The 24643-nt window shown below is 41.5% G+C and overlaps 1 protein-coding gene and 1 non-coding gene across 21 annotated transcripts in view; one reads left to right on the top strand and one right to left on the bottom strand.

The window, feature by feature from the left end:
* OXR1 (oxidation resistance 1) overlaps positions 1 to 24643 on the bottom strand; it is a 295555-nt gene that overhangs the window by 220710 nt on the left and 50202 nt on the right. The gene's annotated exons all lie outside the window — the stretch shown is intronic.
* On the top strand, positions 16203 to 16285 carry TRNAL-CAG (transfer RNA leucine (anticodon CAG)). Its single transcript has one exon. It is a non-coding gene; the product is annotated as a tRNA-Leu (tRNA).

Below are 24643 nucleotides of genomic sequence, written 5' to 3'. Positions count from 1 at the left end.
CCAATGTGACATTATCTTTACATTTAATCCAGGAATTTTCTGACTGCTTAAATTTAGTGCCATTACCGTTCTTAGCTCTAAATCATACTCTCAAGTAATCATTGTTTGCAACCATCAAATAATCAGATCAATTCAAGTATCCTTTCTCCAGCTGAAAATTTTTGTGCTTATAATTTCAACATGAGAAAAGAAAATCAAAACTTAGAAGAAGAAGTGAGTCCAGCATGACTTCTCCTCCACTAACCCAGCAGGCCAAAGAGAACTGTAAGAAAACAAATGCAAGACCCTTCAGCATAACTTTTGATATAATGATATCAATCTTGTCTTTTTTCTCTTCCTGTTTGAAAAGTTATGCAAATTTTCTTTTCAAATCTATCACTATGATCATTTCAAGTGAACAGTAATCTGATAGTCTGTTTTATAGTCTCTTTGGAATAGTCTTAGAAGTCTAGCCTCTCTTTTTTTGTTAAATCAAAAGTGGCTATTATTAAACTCTGAAAGAGAGTTTAAAAGTCAGTAATTTTTATAAAAGAAATCAAGAAGACTGGGACAATCCCACTCAGCCTCATGGTATCACTGATCTATTCAGACACGTAAAAGCAACACACTAAAAAGAACTGGCAAGTTTAAGAACAAATAGATGATGGAGATGGATATGCAGTAGGCAGTAATAAAGCACCACTTCAGCACTGAAAACCGGAACTCATGTTTAAAGGCAAAACAAAAATAATAATAAAAAAAACCCCAAACCATTCTATTAGACGAAGTAGTTCTATACTGAAATAAAAAGGTATGCCCAAGAGAAACTAGAACCAAACCAGAGGCAATAATAGCTATACATGTCTTCATTTTGTGAGTGAATTTTCGTTCATAAACACTACACACAGAAATATGAATTATTATGTTTTGACTGTGGTCCATTATTATGGCAGACGAAATGCCAGCCGATGTGACTCATTAGACCTTCATCTAATAAGCTTTTCCTTCACTGCAGAAATGGGAACTGGATGGAGTGGTGGGCTTTAGCTGTGCTGTCTGCACTCTCCCCTTCGCTTGGCCATGACCTTAGAAGTAACCTTGGCAGATGACAATGCCTTTAGAATGATTCTTCACTTTATGCTTACTTTTTTCTAGCATGAGTTGTGTGTCCAGATTTAGCCCCATCACATAGATGTAATTACAACACCACAAAAAGCAGTGTAGAAATGCAGGGTGTGAATGGGGGTCCTATTATTGACAAGCTGCCAGCCCCAATGAGAAGAACCCAGGAGGAGAGCCTCCTCCAGACTGTAGTTGTCCAGAAGTTTCATTCCCTGAGCTATGAGGATTTTTCTGATATTCCTTAGAAAAAACATCACCCTGTCTTAACGAAATCCTGAGTGTTTCATTACCACCGACTAAATGCAAAGGCCTTTTTGAACTCCTTAGACCTTTTGCCTCTGTGGCATCAGCTCCACAGGTTAATTACTTTCTGTGTTAAAAAAATACATATATCTCTGGTAGGCATAAAACCTACCATCACCTTTTAAATTCTTTTAAATAAATATTTTGCCTTATAATACAAAAAGTAGTATGAGCATCTTTTCTAATGCCATCCATTGTTTTCTGTACCTTGTCCTTCTGCTGCTCTTCCATTTCCTAGTGATTCAAACAAACATATCATTGTCTATATTTCCCATCGACCTCTTCCACACTGTGAATATCAAGAACCAGCACAACTTTACCCACCCTGTACAGACACAGGTCAGCTATCTCAAATTGGCATTGAAAATCAGGCCCTGGCAAAAAAATACTCATGAACCAGATGCGCATTTTTATATATTCACAGAACTAATCAGACAAATAGGTCTGATCGACATGATTAGACAGATACACTGTTTTGAAAACCCAAACGCTATATAAGGAGCATAGAATCGTAGAATGATTTGGGTTGGAAGGGGTCTTCAAGATCACCTAGTTCCAACCCCCTGCCATGGGCAGGGACACCTCCCACCAGACCAGGCTGCTCAAAGCCCCATCCAGCCTGGCCTTGAACACTTCCAGGGATGGGGCATCCACAACTTCCCTAGGCAACCTGTTCCAGTGTCTCACCAGCCTCACAGTAAAGAATTTGTTCCTAATAGCTAATCTAAATCTACCCTCTTTCAGTTTAAAACCATTACCCCTCATCCATTCGCTTCACTCCCTGACAAAGAGTCCCTCCCCATCTTTTCTGTAGGCCGCCTTGTAGTACTGGAAGGCTGCTATAAGGTTTTCCTGGAGCCTTCTCTTCTCCAGCCTGAACAACCCCGACTCTCTGACCCTGTCTTCATAGGAGAGGTGCTCCAGCCCTCTGAACATCTCCATGGCCCTCCTCTGGACCCTGTCCTTTTTGTGTTGGGGGCTCCAGAGCTGGACACAGTACTCCAGGTGGGGTCTCACATCCAAATTAAAGAATTATTGTGAAGGTAATACTATACACAGAGACACCGTGTAAACAGGCACATGTTCCCATATCACATGACAGACAATATCACTGATATTATTCTACATAATTACATTTCAGCATAGGAAATTAAATCTTCACTAAGAAATGACCTATATTAGAATTCTATCTTCTGTTCTTAACACTACTGATTGAAATTATATGGTGTCTAGGAATAGGGAAAACATGCTTCTAATGAAATAACTGGTTATTTTTGGCATATTATCAAATCACCTCATTCACACTGGATTTTTATTCCATTCCACCTAAAATACCACTTACTTGCAACCATAAAACAGTGTAAAGTTGACACTAATACGAAAATAGCTACATATAGGAGACAAATTTAAAAATGGGAGAAACCTAACAGGAAGATTAATCTCATGGTCATAGAAAAAACAGATACAGTTTTGAGAATATACATTTAAAGTTTCACTTTAGGAAAGAACATTCTCATGGAATCAAGAACAAGCAGCATCTAGCTACTATGTACAGCATGAAGAAACATTTAGCAGGATGATTTCTTAAGTGTCATCCCAGATACAGGCTTTGAAATTCTAACCCTTGGAAGCACTGAATCCACTTATTATTGCCTATAACAAAACAAAGTGCAAATGTCAATCAAGAGACTTCCTTATAAGGCTAATTACAAAAACATTTTCTTCAGAATCAGCAGTATCGCCCTGAGCTGGGCTACGTTCCCACTGAAGAAAACTGATGCTCAGGTGCATTTATTGGCTGGAAACAACAAACATGGTACACACAGGAACTGAAATGTTTTCTTTCAATTAGTCTATCCTCTTCTTCATGGTGTTGTAAACATAGCAATGTTAGGCGTAAAATTGTCTAATAAAAAATTATTAGAAAAATAAAGCCCAAGAGAATCACCTACCAAGAGCGTTATTCTGGCTCCACAACAGTCACACTACAGGAGTCCTGTTACGGGTTTTGTTTGTGTTCCTCTATCAACAGGGTTTGTATTGCACTGATATCACGTGATACCAAGGTATCAACGATACTTCTAGTACAGCCTTTACTGGAGAGATACTAAGGGTGGTTTTAGAAGTGCCTAAATGGAGAAGTTCCTTTCAAATAAGAGATCAATCAAATCTCATTAGAACTGGTAAAGCTTTATAAATTAATAAGTTAATCAATAGAGAAAATCCTTTGATGTTCAAGAGGTAAGAGCTCCTGGGCTGCAAGGAATATAGACTCACAGAACCACAGGCTGGTTTGAAGGGACCTTAGAAGATCATCTAGTCCAACTCCCCTGCCGTGGGCTGAGACACCTTCCACTAGACCAGGTTGCTCAAAGCCCTGTACAACCCAACCTTGAACACTTCCACTGATGGAGTATCAACAACTTCTTTGGGCAACCTGGTCCAGTGTCTCACCACCCTCATCATAAAAAATTTCTTCCCATACCCAATCTAAATTCTTTCAGTTTAAAACCATTGTCCCTTGTCCTGTCACTACAGGTCTTGTTAAAAAGTCTCTCTCCATCTTTCTTATAAGCCCCCGTTACATACTGAAAAGTGGCTATAAGTTCTCCCCGGAGCCTTCTCTTCTCCAGGCTGAACAATCCCAACTCTCTCAGCCTGTCCTCATAGGGAGGGTGTTTCATCCCTCTGATCATTTTTGTGGCCCTTCTCTGGACCTGCTCCAACAGGTCTGTGTCTTTCCTGTGCTGGGGACCCCAGAACTGAATGTGGTACCGTGTGCCTGAAAAAAAACCGGAGAATTAGCTACTGGAACTTTCAAGGTCCAACTAGTCCATACTTCCCTATGGTATGCTAACTGCTGCCTCCTTTCCTAACCGAAGAAAATTAAAATCTTACTTTTCCCTCTTTGTAAAAAAAAAATGCATCATTTCTGTGAAGGAAGAGAGGAATGAGGAGCGACAGCTGCAATGCATACAATATAAATTTTTTAACTATCATATTTTGAATCTTACCTTAAAAAGAATGAAAAACACAAAATGATTTAAGACAGCATTTGTGACCTTAAAGAAAAAAAGCAGAAACAATACTAGGAGAGGCCATCTGCATATGTTTGGGGCCCTAAGTATTGACTTGGAGCACAATATGCACTAGTGAAGTCAGTGCAGCCTTCCCTCTCTGCTCTTCTTCCTTCTCTGATCACCTTTTCCTTCACTCTGGACTCCACTATTCTGTTTTCCTTTTCCTGTTATTGCTTCAATATGATTTTCTACACTTAAATACTTCAGAAGAAACTAAAACTCATTACTATGACGTAGGACACCTGGAATTTTTTCCCCATATTTAAAATATTTCATTTCTGTTGTGCTACCTCTTTCCTTAATATATAAACCTGAATCTGTTCATTTTCCTAGAGCCACCAAAGTGCTTATACTTTGTATAATATAACTTCATTTTTTCTGAGCTCTGTCCCTTGTTTTCATTCACCCTCTCACGCTCCTCCCACTCCTTTCACTTCTCTTTTGTTTGCCTCCTTCTTTATTCATTCAGTCCTTTTCTCACTTATTTACCATAATTTGCACAGAAAAAAAGGAGAGTACATATAACCAACTAGATGTTTTCAGAAAGGAGTTATAAGAGACAATGTCATGAGCCCCATGCCAGCAAGCTGTGCCATCCACGTTACAGAAAACATCTGTCATTATTTTCATCTCATAGATCATGTTCTTTAAAAGCAACAGTCTCTGCACAAGCACAGTGAGAGACGGAAATCTGAGCCAGAGAACTAGATTCTAGTGCGTTTACTAAGTACCAAATTTAAAGGTGGGTATTAAATGGCTCTTTCTCCTCTGTCTGCCAAACATTTAAAAAATTTTATTGGGTAAAACTATCTGGCCTGAAGACCACTTTAGCTGTCAACATGTCATAAATCCAGATTAAAAACCACAGAATGCAGCCCTACCTACATTTAATGAAAAAATAGGATGCTATTTTACTCTTGAATGCACCGACACAGTTTCTGTTGAAGCTAATGGACTAATCACAGTGGTAACTGCTGCTCTTCGTAATTACTAGCTGCGGTCGCTGGGGACTTTAGACAAGACTCTACATTTGTGCAACATCCCATGTATCTCCTAATGAGTGCCATACTTACCGGCACCTTCAGGGATTGTCCATGGCCTGGGCAGGACCATGGAGCTTTGGGCAGATCATTTACCTCCCCTGTATTTTGACACCTACCTGCAAAACAGAGCAGGTTACTCTGTGGGAAGCCAAGAATAAAGTACATTAAAAGCTTTGAGAAATCACTATTTAATGGTAACTGAATCCGCATCTGTACCTATTCTACCTATGATTTTCAGTTTCTGAATCCTACAGCTCATCTTTCTGAAGCTGAGTGTCACCTTCACTGCTTTACATCCAAAACATATTCACAGAGGGCACCTCCCACCTCTTTGCTTTCCTATTTACTGAAGAAAATATTTCACTACTATTATGTGTAGAAAGAAGGAGCGGGGGTGTTGCCTTTTTTTAAAATGGCATTACAAATACAACTCTACGTTTCAGCAGGAAAGAAAACACCAGCGCTGCACTGCACAAATATTAGCATACATGTCATTTAGAAGAGAAAATCCCAAATATTTGACAGTAGGAATGAGATTTTTATTAAGGAACCATCTAGGTAATGCTACTTTTTATTTTTTATATTTCCCCATTGGACTGCTTCCACCAAAATGTAATGTTTTAAAACCAAAAACGGCTCAGCTCCTTCTCTCCCTCAGAAGACACCTGTAGAGATCCCACCGGCGAGAGAACAGCAGTGGCTGAAACCGAGTGATAACAGACCTGGTTCTGGTCTCGCTTCGGCTGAGATTAAGCCCTTGTAGCACCACCAGGTTCAATGAGTTACACCTCACGTACAATGATGTGAAGCTTCAGAGATCTCTCACTAGGAAGGAACAGGTATTACTGCAAACACACGCAAAAAATTGCTGGAGATTCATGAGGCTGTAATCTTGCTGTAAGTCACATGCCATCTTGGCGATTCCAGGCTGGCCGCCTCCAGCTAATGTTACAAGCAGCAACGACCATCTGAGAAATCCTTAATCAAAACACTCACTGAAATTATGTTATATCCACTAGGATGGATATAACATAATAGGCCAAATTTTTTTCCTTACAAAACACATCCGAAAGACGATGTCAAAAGGACAATTTACTTAAGCAGGTAAGTAGCAATATCTGCAGTGATTTACTGCAATAGTAGAACAACACGCACATTTGAGAGAAGAGTATCTTCTCATCTAGGTTACAATGCTCTTTAAAATAGATCCGAACAGCATTCACTTCCTTTTGGTTGCAGTGAATAGTTTGAAGGTTGAAATTACATTCTCTGTCGATCACTGGAAGACAGGCATAGGGACAGACTATTGAAAAATTTCACAGTGTCCTTTTGGCTGCCTTCCAGTCCCATCTCCAAGTGGCTGCTATTCTATTTAATGTAACTGGAGTCTACCCTTAGGACTAATATCTTTTTTCCTGACAGTTTTTTGTTCTTTTTCAAGGCAGGGAAAGAGCCGCAGACCAACAAAGACTGCCCCTCCCCAAGCCTCCACCAAAGGGCTCAGAAATGAAACAAAGAACATGGCCAAAATGCTGCTGCTTGACCATCTTGCAAACAAGTTTCTCTACAGTTTCACTGAAAACACAGAGGATATAAAGCTGAGGTTAGGATAATTCCAGAAACAGAAATGTTTTTCAATGAAAAAGATTTTAAAACAGAAACGCGTTTTGAGGAAAATTTGTTCCATAGTTGCCATACATGGTGACCTGTCAAAATAAGATACTGTATTGCTGAAAGATTTAAGTTATAGCCGATTCTTGTAGATAACAACATGGGTATTTTTAATACAGAACACAGGCTAAACTGGCTGTCTGGCTGCATGTAAGAGCTTCATACTTTCAATCGGGGATTCCAGAACAAAACACAACCTGTCTGAAGAGTCTTCAAAACCTCCACACATAGAAGGTTAAATAAATTCTCTAAGTGGATAGTCCTGGGTTAATTGCTAATGTAATTATGCACTGTTTGTACTGACCAGGTATCAGAGATACAGCAGTGCACAGGTTCAAAAGCATGGCTTAAAAAAGCAAACTCACAATAACATCAATCTGTGTCTAACCTACAGTGCCTTTCGGGCGTACGCTACACATACAAGGGCAAGTTCTGCTATGTGATTGTTTTTCATGGCTACTGGCTTCAAAATTAGACGAGTCTCTAACTGACCAATTTCTGTTGGTTGAGCTACAAGCTCTCCTGGCTGTCAGGTTTTGCCAATTATCAATGCTCCTCGCGGACTTCCATACCGCTCTGCACTGCAGATGTTTGTGCAGCACAGAGGCTCTGATGCACACAACAAATTGGCACCTTCTGCTTGTTATATCTGCAAGAAGCCAAACACTAAGGAGTTTAGCAGACATTTACGCTCCCCAAAATAGCCAGGGCTGATTCACATTTACCCCGACTCACATAAGTTATCACAATCACATTACTTAGAGAAGAAACATCAGTTAAGAGGAATTTGTGTCAGGACTGCAAGCAAAGAACTATTCCATTACGGCATGCCTGTGCTTGGAAGTTGTTAACATCTTCAGCAATTTCCTTAGGAAATGTCAACAGCAACACCACAAAAAGCAAACTCATTAGTTTGTCTAAATATTAAGAAGAGCCTGAAACAGTTTCTAAAATGTCAACAAGAAAACCACACTCAAAATCAGCATGATTTCTTTCTGTTGAAAACATAAATAGTCCTTATGTTAGTTTGGAGAGCAAAGGATGGGGAGTCAGCATGGATCTCAGAGAGAAGCAGATTCTCTCTTCACAGTATGCAAGGAACATATTAATCATGCAAACAGAAAGTCTTTTGAGGAAAAGGATAATAGATACTATCTCTCTTTAGGATAAGAGAAGCAAATGTGAAAAGGTTTTGCTTTTAGAAAGCTTAGTCTAAGGGGACGGATAATATTTGCCAGTTACTGGGTTACTGTTTTCTATACACAGTGAAGTGCTAGGTATCTTGCACTTTATATTGCTTATTTATTTTATATAATGCATAACACAGTCACAAGACTCTAGTATTGACAACTGCCCTAGTGAACCCCACTTTCCAAACATGCAACTCTCTTGAGAAACCTTCCACACTTTATAATATGCTAATCATTATCAGATATTTTAGTATTTTATTATATATATCGTTATTATTTATCATTATTGCCATTGTTTGATAATTAGCAGTGCTGCACTTGTTGCGCTCTTTTTTATTGCAAATAAGCCCATGTAAAATTATAGAAAATCAGCTGGAAGTTCGTTACCTCTGTCCTCTGCACCTTAGAAGCAACATTCACTTGTGCATCAGAGAATAAATGGCAACAGGCTCCATCCTTCCCATCTGGAGAGGAGAGAAAGCCCGGAATGTGCAAAAGGAGGTACCAAGCACGACTCATATCCAGTAACAACACGTCTGGGATTTACCGCTTTCCTAGAATTTCGCTAAGTAGGAAGTGGATGTATTGCATGGAAATAGAAACCAAGCCACCACCAGTTTACTGTCCTTTCTTCAAAGCTTGTTTATTACCCTGCAAAAATCTGGAAGAGCCAACCACCTGCAACAGTCTAGATAATCCCGTACAGTTCTCCCTCCTCCAGCCAGCAGGAGGCAAGCCCTTCTTGAGCCCCCCCTTCACCAAGTCTCTTTCTGTTACACCCAGCTCTCCACCGCCAGGTCTAACAGCCAAACCCTGGTTAGCCCTGTTTAAGCAAAAACATTTGTACCACGTCTCAGCCTTCCTGGAAAGAGCCAAGAGAGGAAGGACACAGGGCCTCTGGCACAGGTTAAGCGATAAACTACTTTTATCCCTGTCTCTTCCACTTGAGAGTCTGTGAAACAGAACATCATCTGATATTTTTAACATCAATTAATTACCATGAGGCTGCAACACTTAGCTCCTTCAGGTTCAATAGTTTGTTTGCTATTGCCTTTATAAATACAGACAGAACTTAGCAGAGTAAAATGTGCAGTTGTGCTTCAAATATTTTCAGAATTTGTCATCTAGAAGTTAAAATAAATTCACTGTTAATAATGAAATATATTCTGTCATTACGAATTTCCATGCTTACCACATCTCCAATTATTTACAGTTTCTCTATTTTATTTTTTTTTTCTTTTCCAAACGAGCACAAGGATATGTTTCATTGCTAGAACACTTGAGCTGGAAGCTGAAAGCCAGGTTAGACACTTACGCATCAATTAGTAATTAGGATTTTGCAAGTCAGGTTCTACCTTAGTGTCAGCTATCACGTTACCGTTTGCTGCAGCCATGTCACATCCATACCCCCATCCACACCCCGTATTTATAGTCATAAATGTAACTACTTCTATCCGTGGGAGGTGCAAGGTTACTGCACAGGAAGGGGACAGGTTGGGAACAGGTCTGAGCTCGGCCCTTCTTTGGAAATTGTTCTAATGAAAGTGATTTCTAATGAAATCCACTCACTATCCTCACAGCTCTTACTGCCTTACCCTAAACAGGAACAAAAACTCATGACTCTTGTGAACAGCAGGCATGACCATTAAAATGAAGGCAGTTCTATCTTTTTGTTTTGAAGCTCTCCCCAATTTACACTTTGGAATTAAAAGTATGAAGAAAAAAAAGTCATTGCAGCTCAACAGGCAGCAATCACAGAGCAAAGAGCTCTCCAGTCGGTGCTCAAGTTCACAACAAAATAGTGATTTGGGAGAAAAAAAATTTGATACTCAGCATCAGTTTCAGGGGCCAGAAGGAATTCTCCCTCCCCTGCCATGCACACGGATGTTGTACCTCTTCTGGATCCTGCTGATAACATACGCTCCTGAGGCATTTTCTCTTGTCATCACACGCAGTGCAGCCATCCTATGCCAGCCTTCTCTAGTATTCCCCATTTCCTATAAACGCCACAGGGTTCCACACGTTTAATCTGCTTTATATCTTCCAGTGTAGTTTACTAATTTGGGGAATTTACAGGAATGTACTTAATTCAAAGGAGGTTTATAAGCATTCTTACTTATAAGGTGTTTTGAGGATGAGTTATTTCTTAGAGAAGACCCATGTGAACAGAGTAAGACAAAGGTGTTTTTCTTTCCAGCTGCCCCCTCTCAAATCTCTAATTCCCACTAGAACAGCTGGAATATACCCATTAGCATTACTATTCAAGACCATTCCCACCTGTGACCATGACCAGACTCGAAGTTCATGTGCAAAGACGGCTGGCAGCTGAGGTGACATGGATATGATGCACTGCAGTCTTGTTTGTAGCTTGCAATCTGCTTCTCTTACTGATGTGGATAGATTTTTAATATAAAGGAGTGAGTCTGGTCCCTAAAGATTACATGGAGCAGGACGAGACCTTGCCAGGTTCCTGACAACACTTTGAGTCTACGCATTGCTTTCTATTACTGTTTGTGCAACCAAAAAGGTCTGACAACAGGACTAGTGATACCTGTAAAGTTGAACACATTTGCATTTACAGAACTAAGGGCAAAATGTGAAGTTATAAAAATACTGAAAAGGCATCATATTTTTAAAGCAAGTCTCCGTTTAACCACGTTTAACCTCGTTATCATCCATATAACATACTCCTTTTTCGCTTTGGAAGGAGACACGTTAGTCCCACAGGATTCAGCCATTCTTTTTGAATTAGTATTTCTTTCAGGGTCCACAGGGACCGCTCTGAAACATAAGGAGGAAAACAACCCTCCTATGCAGAGAAAGAACAGCACAAATGCACAAAAGATGCACTCACTTTGTGAATGGCTTTGATTAAAGCAAGGCAGAAACCCAGAACGGCCAAGGAGGGGCTATCAAGTGACAGAGGAGGCATAGAAAAGGTGGGAGAGAGGCCTTTGATATCAAGGAGATGTTGTGATGCCTTTTATCTCCAGTGCTGGAGTGCTGGACCCAGAGCATTTAAATAGATCTGACTGCTACTGTAGACTGATGTCAGTGTAAATCACTACAGCACAGTAAGCTTTACCACGACATCTACAAAAACAATTTCAAGTTCAGTATTAAAACTGCACAGCACCACTAAATTCAGACCCCTACAGCTTCATTGGTTTCTGACAGGGCTGTATGGAGGTAGGCTTAGGTAATGAGTACATATTACTTTCTCTTCCCAGCTGTGCTGGGTGAGAAGGTTACAACCCCAAGACCCACCAGCTCATCTGACCATTCTGCACATCATTTCAGCTGTAAACAGTCTTGGGTTAAATCTCTTTCTCCAGAAAGTGTTTAGGGAGTGACAACCAGAAGCTGGAGCACAATCAGAAAAAACTGCATACCCGCATCCAAGTGTGGAGTCTGGCCACTCTTCTGCACTTGGAAACCCCCCTTGTTGCTACCTGCTATTTCTGAATTTTGCTCAAAATAGATCCAGAATTTACAAACATTGTTTCCCTTTCTAATTGTAAAGAGTTTTATGAAGCATCATATAACATCCACAAAATCACAAACCTCATCAACTGACACTACAGGTAGGTATAATAGCTGTAAACTTGCAAAGGAAAAAAATACAAATAAAAGAAAAATCCTGGTATTTTATTGAGTTCTATTTGAGGAAAGACATTTTTCCCCAAAAATGTTTCCTGTTACTCTGATTAAATCCATTTGTTTGCTATAACGTGAACAGCACTTGAAGCTCCATTGATCAGCGTGATCATTGCCGACATTTTCACATTAGCTTATATGGGTTTAGCATTATTCTTAACTTGATTCTTCAAATGTGCCTTCAGAGGACAAGTCATTACTAAGGATTTTATTATGCACAGCCACATTAAAATTATTTTTCAGTATTTTCCATTAGCTCATTGAACCTTCTAGAACAATGTTGGCTGTCATCAAGTATTCTGAACGCTAAACTAATGACTTTGCATGCTTTTTGTTACACACACAAATAAAGCAAAATGGAATCAGGTTGTCTCCAATTTGCTAAGAATACGAGTCTATTATTGAAATTTTAGGTTGGGCACCAGCATCCAGACGTACGAGGGAATATCAGCAAGGATACCCAACAAGACAGAGTTTCCCCTTCACGTGCCATCATCAGAACACGTCCTCAGGAACCAGCAGAGCTAACCCTTCCGATGGGTAATGCCAATGCACCCCACATCCCAGGGACTTTCTCTTCAGTGGCTGAGGAACACATTTGCTGGAGCCCATCAACATCCTGCAACAGAACAACCTCCAACCTCAAGTCCAATGAGTCTGGCTGTGTGATGGACAGGCGGTTAGTTAAGTCTGTGTCCAAGCGGTCAGGGAATACATACATCTTTATAAATATGCAATTTTTGTTGAGGTTTCCGGTTCACTTACTAGAGCTCAATTCAGTCAGTATGGCAACCGCTATATGAAATTGAGTCATGGGTCAGCAATCGCCCTTTGCATACAAAGTACCACTACATTTTGACCAGCAAGTTAGCCATATGAGCAGATTTTTGGCCAACAGCCTGAGAGCTAACTACTGAAGTGCTGGGCAAAAAAATTCCCACTGGTAAAGGAGACACTGATGCTGTCCAGGAGTAGGCTTGGGCTGATTCTTCACTGAGGTCACTGTATTTTGGTACATGCTTAGTTCTGCAAGAGCCTTCCTCGTGTGATCCATGAGGCCTGAAGCCAATGGGTAATGTTACCTTCATGACCTAGACTTGATCTAAATTAAGACCTATTTAGTTAATTTTCCCAACCATTCAAGATGTATTTCATCAGCTTTACATCATCACTGTGTCTTGAAGTAGTGAACATAAGGTTTTGGAGCTGCTGGCTGAAGGCCCAAACAGCTATGTCCTGATAGGAGAAAGAGTGCAGGCTGCAACCCCAGCTCATCTGGAGTTGCTACTCTACAAGTAGCCTTTGATGGCCATACCTCTGCCATCTGCATTTCTGCTTATTGGACTCTGCTCATCTTCCTACAGGGGGTAAAAAGACTTACCAAAACGGCAATAATTCTGTTTCTGTCAACTGCACCAGTTATGGTTCAAAAAAAAAAACCAACCCAAAGCAACAAAAAAACCAAAACCACCACCACCACCACATTGGCTAGGACTCCAATTTCGGCAAAATTACTGACCCATATAAACAAGTTTTGTGACCTTTGGTACCAAGTCCCTGTTTCCACAGCATTTAAATATATTACTAATGCTAAACATGGGAAAATTGCACCTCTGCCCATCAAAGAATCCCTCCCAGTACATCAGCCAGGCTTGCTCTTTCTCCAAGACTGGAATGCTGAAATGCATTACAGCATACCTTCTGTCTCTGATCATAACAAAAAGTATACAATTTCCAGTATGTTATAAAAATATTGGTTACATAGGCTAGTCTTTACACACAGGACTCAGACAAGGCTTCTTGTTGCTGTAGAATGAGTACAAGGCTAAAAATGCAAAGGTTTAGGACGTATTTACTGTATATCCAAGATATAATATTAATACTCTCAATTCATTAGAATGTTGTTACCTAAAATTGTTCAAAATGGCCTAGATGAGGTGACAGTGAGGTGGATCGAGAGCTGGCTGAGTGACAGAACTCAGAGGGTTGTGATCAGCGGCACGGAGTCCAGTTGGAGGCCTGTAACCAGTGGTGTCCCTCAGGGGTCAATACTTGGTCCAATTTTGTTCAATATATTCATTAATGACCTAGATGAGGGGACAGAGTGTATCCTCAGCAAGTTTGCTGAGGATACCAAGCTGGGAGGGGTGGCCGACACTCCAGAGGGCCGTGCTGCCATCCAGCGTGACCTGGACAGGCTGGAGAGCTGGGCAGAGAAGAACCTAATGAGGTTCAACAAAAGCAAGTGTAAGGTCCTGCACCTGGGAAGGAAGAATGCCAAACACCAGTATAGGTTAGGGGTGGACATGCTGGGAAGCAGCTCTGAGGAGAAGGACCTGGGGGTCCTAGTAGACAGCAAATTATCCATGAGCCAGCAGTGTGCCCTTGTCGCCAAGAAGGCCAATGGCATCCTGGGCTGCATAGGGAAGACTGTGGCCAGTAGGTCGAGGGAGGTCATTCTCCCCCTCTACTCTGCACTGGTGAGGCCACAACTGGAGTATTGTGTCCAGTTTTGGGCTCCCCAGTTCAAGAGAGACAGGGAACTACTGGAGCGAGTCCAGCGTAGGGCAACCAAGATGATTATGGGACTGGAGCACCTCCCTTATGAGGAAAGGCTGAGAGAGCTGGGACTCTTTAGCCTGGAGAAGAGAAGGTTGAGGGGGGACCTTATTAATGTTTACAAGTATCTAAAGGGTGGGTTTAAGGAGGACGGAGCCAGGCTCTTTTCAATGGTTCCCAGTGACAGGACAAGGGGCAATGGGCGCAAGCTGGAACATAGGAAGTTCCGTTCAAATACACGGAAAAACTTCTGTACAGTGAGGGTGACAGAGCACTGGAACAGGCTGCCCAGGGAGGTTGTGGAGTCCCCTTCTCTGGAGATTTTCAAGACCCGCCTGGATGCAGCCCTGAGGGATGTGCTTTAGGTAATCCTGCTCTAGCAGGGGAGTTGGACTAGATGATCTCTAGAGGTCCCTTCCAACTCTGAAGATTCTGTGATTCCGTGATTCCGTGAAAATTATGTCACGTAACTGTACAATCACAGAACAATTTAGGTTTGAGGGGATCTTTGCCATTTACCTGCTCTAACGCCTTGCTCCAAGCAGGGCCAACTTTGAAGACGGATCTAACTCTGAAGTCAGAACACAACAGGGCCTTGTCCAGTCAATTCTTGTGCATCTCCAAGGAAGGACACGGCCAGCAGGTCAAGACAAGTCACTGTTTCCCTCTACTCAGTGCCAGTGAGACTGCATCAGAGTACGGGGTCCAGGACTTTGGGCTTCCCAGTGCAAGAAAGACATTGACAAACTGGAGCCAGAAGAAGAACTGGTTTCTCCAAACAGTACCAACTGGTCTGCTTCAATACCAGTACCAAATAAAATCAATATCAATTTCTGACCAATCTAGTAGAGACTGTACCCTTCTTTGCCATTGGAAAATATTGTTCCATAAGGTTCTGGGGAATAATTTTGGGGCATTTTGGGGGAAACATTTTGGGGCCAGAGGTATACTTGCCATTTCTGATAGCCAGTTTCTGGTTGTCCCAGTCCAAAATTTGATTTTTCTACTAAATCTACATTCCAAACATTGGATTTTAAAGCTATGCTCCCAAACAAGTATACCTCATGCCTTCCATATTGACTTTTACTACCAAATCCTGACCAAACGTGTATGTTTACAGCTTCCTGCATGCAGCCTTCAAGTACATTAATTCCTTGTATAAAAATGCAGCACGGGGACATACAATTTCTTTCAGTGTCACAGTCCCATTTCAAATGTCACAGAGAACTCTCACCATGAATAACTTGTACCTGCCTCAAGAGGATTTTCATAGACACTACAGGCAACAAATCAGCCTTAATCAATGCCCTTGTGCAACATACCGCATTTTTATCCATTTATGTACACCTTCAGACTTCTGCTACAGGGCAGACCGAAGTCATGTGCAATAACCCCTGCTTCTTTCTCAACATACTAACGCTCAGTACTCACAGAAGGAAACGTCTGCCAATTAACATCAGTTGCTACAGTCACATTAGAATCAACACAATATACAGTTAGTCTGGAATATTTTTTAACATCCTCTGTCTGAGAAAAATAGTACAAGATAACAACGCTAAAAATAGCTACAAATACACAAATTATACAGTAGTCCCCGGGTCAGGATGGCCGAGCGGTCTAAGGCGCTGCGTTCAGGTCGCAGTCTCCCCTGGAGGCGTGGGTTCGAATCCCACTTCTGACACCTTTCTTTTGGGGCTACAGCTGCCTGACAGCTGCTCCACACCGCTGTTTTTTCCTTGGCGATCCATTCGGGGGACGCTTACGGTCAATAGATTTAGCAGCGATCTGCACTGCAGCACTTCAATACACCAGTAGCAAGTTTGATCAGGATACCAAACTAACCGCTGCTCTTGGCTCTCTTGAGGGACAAGAGGCCCTCCAGATGCATCTAGGACCACTGGGCTATGATTAAGGGCATGAAACTGAACAACAACAGATGCTGCATTCTTCACCTGGCACAGACTAACACCACGCACAACTATACACTGGGAGAGGAGCGGCTGCAGAGCAGCCCTACAGAAAGGGATCTGGGGCTGCTGGTCAACAGCGGCTCAGCAGGAGTCAGCAGCGAGCCCTGGCAGCCGAGAGGGTGAACCCCATCCTGGGGTGCATCACACACCTGTAACCAGCCGGTCAGGAGAGGTGGTTATCCCACTGTATTCAGTGTTGGTGTGGGCTCACCCTGGGCACTGTGTGCACTTCTGGGCCCCACAATTGAAGAAGGGCGTTGAGGTACTCAACGCGTCCAGCGGAGGGCAACAAAGCCGGTGAAAGGGGCTGGCAGGAATGTCCCATGAGGAGCGGGTAGGGACTTTGGGCTTGTCTAGTTTGGAGAAAAGGAGGCTGAGGCCTGACCTCATTGCTCTCTACCTGAGGAGAGGCAGTGGAGAAGGAGGTGCTGATCTGGGATCCAGTGATGGGATGTGTGGTGTGGGAATGCTTTAAAGCTGCACCAGGGGAGGTTTAGACTGGGCATTAGGAAGCATTTCTTTACCTAGAGGGTGGTCAAACTCTGGCGCAGGCTTCCTAGAGAAGTGGTCAGTGCCCCAAGCCTGTCAGTGTTTAGGAGGTATTTGGACAATGTCCTTAATAACATGCTTTAACTTGGTCAGCCCTGAATTGGTCCAGTAGTTGGACTAGATGGTTGTTGTAGGTCCCTTACAACTGAAATATTCTATTGTATTCTATTAAAAAATCATGTCTTAAATTTAAGCGGGAGATGTAACTGTCTCAGCCTAAGGAAGGGTGCAGTTCAGAATCCAACCCCCAAAATCTGGTGGGGTTTCTGCCTCCTCCCCACCACCACGCCTGCGCTAGCCCTGCGTCTTCCCTGCACTAGCCCTGATGCTGGATGTCAAGCTATACACCTCACTGACACAGCAAGAAACGTTACTCCCCCGACCTGGTCTTCTGCTGCTTTAGGGAGTGGGACCCACCTGCCAGGCAATCGCACAGAAAGCTGTGGCACTTGCATAAGTGGCAAGAGGAGGGGAGTGAGCAGAGCAGAGCATGAGAGGGAGAAGCCTGAACCTCACTCCCTCCTCCTTTTGCCAAAGGTGAGCTGTTATTTGGCTCCAGACATTTCCTAAAACTACAACTACAGCTTCCATCTCAATACTAGCTTTTTTAAAAATCTTTTAACTTGCTCTCCCAAATACTTTGGATATTGCATTATATTCTTGTTCTTAAAAACCTCTCAAAAGTACATACGAACCAGTAAATGAATTAAATTTTCATGCTACATATTTAAAGTTAAGTACACATTAAGTAACATTCTGGAATACAAAGTTTTTCTGAAAAACAAGGCCACAAACATCAGTCACAAGAACACTCTTCCCATGAATGAAGTGGAAGACTGGGACTTTTAGCGCCATAGGCTGTAAATGTTAAATATCCAGTACTGCAGATGCTCATCTGACATGCAGTAGTCACCTCTGAACACACATAGCACTGGATCACTATAAATTTGTAACTAAAAAAGATGAATTATTCCAAGGTAAGAAACAGGGTGAGGGAGTGTTTTAATTATCTGATATTGACACAGACTTTGACAAAGGTACTAATGCTTTCCATCTGCAAATGCTACCAAACATTCCTTCAGTAGAGTTATTTTCCTACCCAAAATGCCCACCTATCATATCTTGTGTACAGAAGATGTGTATCTGTTTTTCTCCAGAACCTTAACCCATGGGGTGGTGTTAACCCGTCCATTCTTACTAGGCAAGCAGCACTACAGTCCGTCAACATATACAGGGATGTTTCACGGAACATCCTCGCAGAAAGCGATGTTAAGATCACCATCTCCTAAACTGTTAGTGCTAAATCAGTATTTAATTCCATGTTCCAGACAGCAATTCTACCAATATTAGAATTCTGAAAGCAGCACGTTTGCCTGCTATGAATGCACGGCAAGTCTGGCGTGCTTGGGTCTGCCAGACGCACAACAAAATCAATAGGCAGCTGCCTAAAGCAGTAACCCACAACTGTAAGTTGCAGGGTGCAGGGCTGGCTGGTCTTCCTGTGGGATCCATTTTGGATGAAACCTGAAATCAGCATCCTGGTTGTTTACAGTCGTTCACGTCCCAGCAACACAATTTACAATAGTAGTATATTATCTACCTTATACAGGCATCAATCCAAGTATTATGAGAAGTTATTTGATCTAAACTGATGGTGTAGATTCCTCCTAATGTTTGAGGAAAAAATATAACTGAGATAGAGATGTATAGAGATATATATATATATATATAAACCAGGAAATAATTTTGTCACAAGCAAAACAGCAACTTTGAAGTCTAGAACCTCCTTAGCTTCATTTCAATTTCAAGCTTTATTCAATAATGTGAATATTGAGATCATATAAATCACAACAGATGTACCTGCAGTATTTAAGATTATTTAAGCATCCTAGAAAACTACTAGTGAGAAGGCATTCACTAAATAGATTATACATTCAAACACCTATTCAGAACTGCAGCATTTTTCTGCAGTCCCTTCCTGACCCTACTTTAATCCCCATTAAGAGGCTTGCATGGGGCAAGGAACTGCACAGGGCTCGGGCCACCATTCAGGACAAGGAAAACCCTAACTCCAGTGGGAGTTCACAAGTTACTTCAGTGGGTGTAACCAGATGCTAGGAACTGTAATACCTGGCTACAAGAAAAAAGGTAAAAACTAACTTAAAATCTATCAGTAGCTTGATTAATAACAGTAAGATGACATTTTAAAATGCAGTAAGAAAAAAATCATTAGAAAATTGGTATTGATCTATTAGAAGTCAAGACTTTTAATAGTTACAGGGGACAGGAAAAAGGGTACAGTAATTTAAATATTTCTAGTCTGCTTAAAACATATTTGTGCTGGAAAATCTATTTGTCTGTATGTAGTGTCTGTACTTCTGTTCCATCAACAACTGATCAATGTGTTAAACCTGCTAAATCCTAGCTAATTTAAGCAGTCTGATAGTTTAAATTTAACTTTTTTAGGAGCTACGTGACCTACTGTCCCAATCATCAATCTTCAGTTTCCAGGAAGTTTTGAGACGATTTGGAAATTCTAAAATACTAGAGGAAACAAATATTGTTTTCATCCCCTGATTCAAATCTCCATTTTGGACAAGGCTGCACAGGAGTTGCTGCACCCATGAAACAGCAGCGACCAGGATGCACAGGGCCATGGCTCTGTATAGCTTGTAGTTAACAGCATTTCCCTTCCAGTAACACATTGTAATGGGCGAATTAGGTATGCAGATGAGACTTCATTTGGATTTTCAAAATAATGACACAATAAAACACAATATTCTACAAAGTCAACTCTTCCATATTCACAGACTATATTAATGAACAAAACAAAAGAGGGAGAGGGAGGGTTAAATCCAAGGCCACCATAAACAACAAAGACCACAAGATTTCATCAAGAAATCCCTGTAGAAAGTTCAATTCCTTGTTCTCTAGCAGTTCATTTGTCCTGAATTAAAGGCCAGCACAGAACAAAAAGATCTGTCAAATCCTTTTTCAGTATGTTATGTAGGTTACAATGACTATTAAGAATATGCACCAAACTGTGGCAAAACATACGATAACTGATAGTAATGATAGTAACGATTTCTGAGGAGACAGTCTCTTCCTATAAACTGGATTTCAGAAACTTTCACAAGATGGACTGGACAGAATATAGAGAGGCATTTGAGGGAAAGAACAATTATTTTTTAAAAAATATTATTAGTAGTATGTATGCTAGCTATTTCATAACCACATGCCGGTATCTGCGTTCTTTTATATAGAAGCTGTTTAGTGAGGCTAGATTCAAACTCTTCACAGGAATATGTTCAGGTCTCTACTCAATTTAAAACCAAAATAATCATATTAGCTAGACAAGATGTCCAGACTTAAATAACTTTCATTATTAAAGGTACGTGATCAACTTTTTCTGAGATTAAAACTGCATACATCTTAGCCATTACTATTCACAAGGACTGAGACCAAACTCCCCACATTCGCATACGCTGCAAATATTTCCTGTGAGAAAATGTCACAAGGCGAGAAGTACAGAACCACAGCAGCTCAGAAATCTTTTATCTCTCTGGAGTGGTGCACGAGGGAGTGCTTCTGGTAAATAAGATACAGAGAATGACAAATCTTTGTTGTTTTGTTGTTGTTTTTTAAAGAAAGGGGCTGTACACTTTTTCAAATAAACGTATTTCAGGATGCCAATGCAAACAGGAGGTAAAGCCATAGAGAGATGTTGTGCTTTATCGAAGGAGCAGTTTTCTTTCAGCAAGGCTCTATTAAATACAATCTCTCGACTAATAAGGAATAAGGATTCCCTTATTCCTGTGCGGAAGCTGCAGCAGAGCTGTACCTGTGAGCAGAGCCCTTATTGCCCAGAAGGGGAAAGAACACAGGCAGACCCCAGACCCAGGCGAAATCCCCCTGAAGGGGTTTCAGGAAAATAAATAATTTTATGGGCAAGCCGGGGTTCTACCATTACCACCACTGCACCGTCATACATGAGAGAATATTGCCAAATAGTATTTTTTCCTTCATATAAAAATTTCTCCAGTAAACGAATGGCTATCAGCAAACTTCTGTCATCCTGTCTTTATGAATGTTGCCCATGGACCAGAGGAGAATACAGCAAGGCAGAGACCATCTCATTATATGCTCATCACAAAGCATAATAGATACCCAGATCTGATCAGTGCTTATCACTCAGCATGAGCGACTGAACAACTGAAATGGATGGAAACTGCTTCCAGTATTTCTCTCCTGACACCAAATTCACACGTCGTTTTGAAAAGAATTAGATGAAGTTCAGGCAAGTATATACTAAGTAGGTGGACACTGAGGGAGTTTTGAGATATCTCATTACTTCTTCTGCTCATTAGTGGATAGGACAGTATATTTCCAACACTTCGTGGTCTTCAAAGATTTTTTTTTTAAAACAGAAGTAAAAGGAATAATCAGGATACCATGGCTCACCTGCTCCCTTTGTCATTGAAACAAGCCTACACTGGCAGTTCAAAGTACGTCTAAATTTGCGTTTATCTTACTGAGAAACAATCCATTACCAGCAGCTAATGATCTTTTTTGCCCTAATGAATCTACCTTGAAAGGAATCTACCTGGGGCTCCACGCTGTTCACAGTTATTAAAACATGAAAGCTGGACTAACTTTGCTGAGGACATTGATGTTTAACTCGGATGTCAATTAAACGTCAGCTTTACGAACTGGAATCAATTCAGACAACACAAAGTCTATCCTTATATTAAAGACGATGCATGCAGAAGCTCTTCTCTCAGTCCTGGATCTCTACTGGCACAAGCCACGCTGCAGAGTGGCAAGCCCAAAGGGCAGCTTTGGCATGAGGAAACAGGGGTGCCTGGAAAGTGAAAATAACACAGAGCTGTTTCTGAGAGCGCAGAGACGCTTGTGATAGCACAGGCAGAAAGCTGCCTGCTGCAGGCCAAGCTTGCACGTGGATCTCCTATGGACAGGCATCATCACAATATGGGGCAGCTTGTTATTCCTTCTGCCACGACTGCTTTTCATAACACGTGCTAATCATTGAAAAAAAACAGTACTTATTTGTAGGTATGCCTGTCCTGAAGCCAAAGTCTTGCTCCACGTGCAAAAGTCACATTCCCCTTTGAAAGGTAACGCTGCCTTTTTACTGTGGGACAATCCGCCGGCTGTTTGCTGCTAGAAATATTCGCCCTTACCTCAGAGTGGTAATTTCACACTCGTGTTTAAGTGGAATTAATTGATTTTCCTGTTCCTCCAGTGCTAGTGCTAGGCTCTGACAGCTCCCGCTCTCCCCAACACATTAGTGGATGGTCCCTGTCGCTGCTGCACAGTTTACAGAGACAACCCACCGCAGCACCCAGGTACTTTAATGCCTCCTCAAAGAGGAGGGCCCACAAGCTTTACATCATACAACCTCTAAGAAAACAAAACTCCATGTGCTCTCACCTTTCTTTCTCATTAACTAAAATGAGGAGCAGAACTATATTGCAGCCTTGTGGCAATCAGCACTGGGCAAAGCAGAAGATATCCAGGCAACAGCAGCATGAAGATCCTTTACTCAGTACTCGGTGTGGGGTTTACTGAATAACAATAATAAAAAAATACCTCTGCATTGACATGTGCAATTTTGCTTACTTCCCTTTTAATATGAGAAGCACTTAATTTTCAGGAGAGAATATTATAAACACCAACTGGAATATAATAAATAAACTGCAAATGTCTATAAACCTGCCTCTTTACCTGACTGGTGTCAGTTAAGGTAAAATAAAAATTACAATCTCTACGTAAGGGAAGTTATATAAGTAGGTGAGTGGGTTTAAAAACAAAACACAGATCGCATAAAGTTATATTCACCTGTCAAAGCAAGTAAACTACCAGATGAAAGGGAGGCTAGGTCTGAATATGATTAAAGCCTTATTTTTTTTCCCCCAAAGTGCACAGATTTAGACTTGCTGAAGTCTGCATATTAAAATGCACAATAATAAAGATGAACTATTGAGTCATCAACTATTACTTTAAAAGAGCAAATTGTTTATTTATAAAGAAACTGACATTTATAAAGAAAGACAAGAAGGACTCACAGCTGAAGAAGAAGCAGTCTTTGGGGTCTGGAGGTTTGGGTTTTTTTTTCTAACTTAATTTATTTTGCACCATCTCCATTTCTAACTTCAGAAGTATCACATTTCAATTCCTTCCCTTTTGGCTTCTCCTATTGTGGCCTTTAAGAGTTTGTGGCAAACCTTTCACTCACTTTAACAAGATGTCAACCGTTAATGCAACAGTCCTATCTATTAAACAGGTGAAACTAAATAAGCGTTATAACACAAATCAAAGCCTCCCAGCTGCCCAGTGGTCAAATGTCACAAACACCAATTTATTTAGCTCTTTGATTAATGTTGGGTCCCCAACAACTGGACTAAACACAGTTAAAATTAAAAGGAAGCTGTGTTGAGTTTTCGTAGAGAAGAGGTGGGCGCAGGGCACCAGTCTGCCTTGCACTTCAGCTGTGGAGCCCCACCAGCAGCACAGGCAGATCAGGCTGGTGACACTGGTGTTGGACAGATTTCCAGCATCTCCTCCCTGAGTTACAATGTCCATAGGAGAAACATGGTTCAATGTCAGGACTCTCCTGGGGCTGGCCTGCCTGGACCGCAGGCGTAGCTGCATCCGCTTTACCCTCCTCTCCTAAATTAACTCTCCTCTATAATCAGACTTACTCCTTATCTGCAGTCTAGCCCAATATCCTCTTAACACACACACACACACACACAAGAACATCCATGCTTGATCAGACCAATGGTCAGCCTAGCTCAGCATCCTCTGGGACAGTGGTAAAGACCCGCCCTAAGGGAGAAACCCATACAGACAGTGGCAAACAGCAGGAAAAACAGTAGGAAAAGGCTTCCCTGCTCCTGGGAATTTGGGGTTCAGAGGCTTCAGAATGTAGAGGTATTTCTTTGCGTTTCAAAGCCTGCAACAGACTGCACAGTCACTGAGGCTGGTGGGGACCTCTGGAGATCCTCCAGTCCATCCTCCTGCTCACAGCCAGCTCAGCTGCAACAGATTGCTCATGGTCGTAACCAGCCCAGTTTTGATTATCTCCCAGTATGGAGACCATAGAACCTCATGGCAACCTGTTCCAGTGTTTAACCACCTTCGCTTTAAAAAACGTTTTTTCTTACAGTTCCTGAACTTTATAGCATTCAAATGCTGCTGCAACAAATTCCAGAGGCTGCCTACGCACTGCCTGAGGAGTGCGCGCAAGCCTGGTGTATGGGTGGGGATTATAATAAGGGCAACATTTCTCACATCTCCCTACACTCTCACAGGACCCCTGCTCTAACTTAATGTGAAATGGTGAGCTTACAAAGGTTTTAAGACCACAGCAAAGGTCTTAAGACCACAGCATTCATTACTTTTATTGGAATACTCTATGATACTTCATTTTTCTGGGTTCTGGACTTTCACTATGTTGTCCATAAGGATTCCTTTCTTTTGTCTGTCTTTGTCATGAG

This window comes from Larus michahellis, chromosome 2 (assembly GCF_964199755.1).
Source record: "Larus michahellis chromosome 2, bLarMic1.1, whole genome shotgun sequence".
In the NCBI taxonomy this organism is placed as follows: domain Eukaryota; kingdom Metazoa; phylum Chordata; class Aves; order Charadriiformes; family Laridae; genus Larus; species Larus michahellis.
Note: the sequence above shows the minus strand (reverse complement) of the source record. Positions and strands in the feature narration are given on the sequence as shown.